This window comes from Colobus angolensis, unplaced genomic scaffold (genome assembly GCF_000951035.1).
Source record: "Colobus angolensis palliatus isolate OR3802 unplaced genomic scaffold, Cang.pa_1.0 Scaffold297, whole genome shotgun sequence".
Classification (NCBI taxonomy): domain Eukaryota; kingdom Metazoa; phylum Chordata; class Mammalia; order Primates; family Cercopithecidae; genus Colobus; species Colobus angolensis.
The window spans coordinates 1,858,155-1,859,779 of record NW_012116232.1 but is presented as its reverse complement, the minus strand read 5'-3'; positions in this window follow the sequence as shown (position 1 = coordinate 1,859,779).

Sequence of the window (1,625 nt, the reverse complement as noted above, 5' to 3'; positions counted from 1 at the left end):
AAAAACAACAGATATTGGTGAGGCTGGAGAGAAAAAAGAATGCATATACAGTGTTGGTGGGAATGTAAATTAATTCAGTTACTGTGGAAAGCAGTTTGCAGATTTCTGAAATAACTTAAAAATAAAACTATTCGACCCAACAATCCCATTACCACAAAATAAAATAAATCATTTTGCCAAATGGCACAAGAACTTGTATGTTCATTACAGCACTATTCTCAATATCAAATACATGAAATTAGCCTAGATGTTCATCATTAGTGGACTGGAAAAAGAAAATGTGGTGCTTATGTGCCAGTAAACACTATGTAGCATAAAAAAGATGAAAATTGTGTCCTTTGACACAACATGGAGGCAGCTGGAGGTCATTATCCTAAGTGAATTAATGCATGAATGGAAAACCAAACACCATGTGTTCTCACTTATAAGTGGGGACTGAGCACTAGATACTCATTAACATAAAGATGGCAACAATAGACACTGGTGACTACTAGAGAGGGGAAGGAGGGAATGATGCAAGGCATGAAGAATGAACTTTTGGATACTATGTTTAGTACACGGGTGACCGCATAATTGATACCCAAAACCTTAGTATCACACAATATACCCAAGTAACAAACTTGCCCATGTACTGCATGAATGTAATATAAAAGTCGAATTCTTTTTTAAAGAAGAAGAAGGGCAATATTTAGGCCAGTTCCATTGGCTCGCATGTGTAATCCCAGCACTTTGGGAGGCCAAAATGGGAGAATTTATTGAGGCCAGGAGTTCCAGACCAGCCTGGAAAACATAGACCCAATCTCTAACAAAAGCAAACAAACAGAGAAGAAAAATAATGTGCATGGGATATGGTTGCTCAAGCCTGTAGTCCCAGCTACTCAGGAGGCTGATGTGGGAGGATCACACGGGTGCAGGAGTTGGTGTCTGCACTGAACTGTAATTGCATAACTGCACTCCAGTCTGGGTGACAGAGCAAGACCTTACCTCTCAAAACTTCACTCCAGCCTGGGTGACAGAGCAAAACCTTATCTCACAGACACACACAAGCAAAACAGTATTTGTTGTAAGGTTTTGGTGGCAAACCTTTATTAGTTTAAGTAAGTCTTTTTCTAGTTATGTTTATGAATCCAAATGGACTGTTGTTTTTCTTTAGTCACTATCCTTGTCTAATTTTGCTTTCATAAAGGGAGTTACAAGAGTGGTCGCATTTTATTTTCTAGAATACTTTTTATAAGAATGGGATGTTATCCTTGAAAGTTTAATAGAATTTACTCTCATCTTTTCTATATTTTTTCTCTTTATGTTTTCTTTGAATTTATTCTGTTCTTCTGTTGCTAACATCTTAATGTGGATGCTTAATTTTTCATCTGTTTATTTTGAAAAATAACCATTTAAGGAATTAAATTGGCACTGATTTCATGATATGTCTTATAGCAGAAACTTTAAAAAATGTTTTATATTTAGATTTTCAAAATAGTTAAAAATTTTTTTAGTTCCTACTGTGTACTCTGATAAAGAAGTTGAATAACTCATTGTGGTTTTGATTTGCATTTCTCTGATGGCGAGTGATGATGAGCATTTTTTCATGTGTCTGTTGGCTGTATGGATGTCTTCTTTTGAGAAAT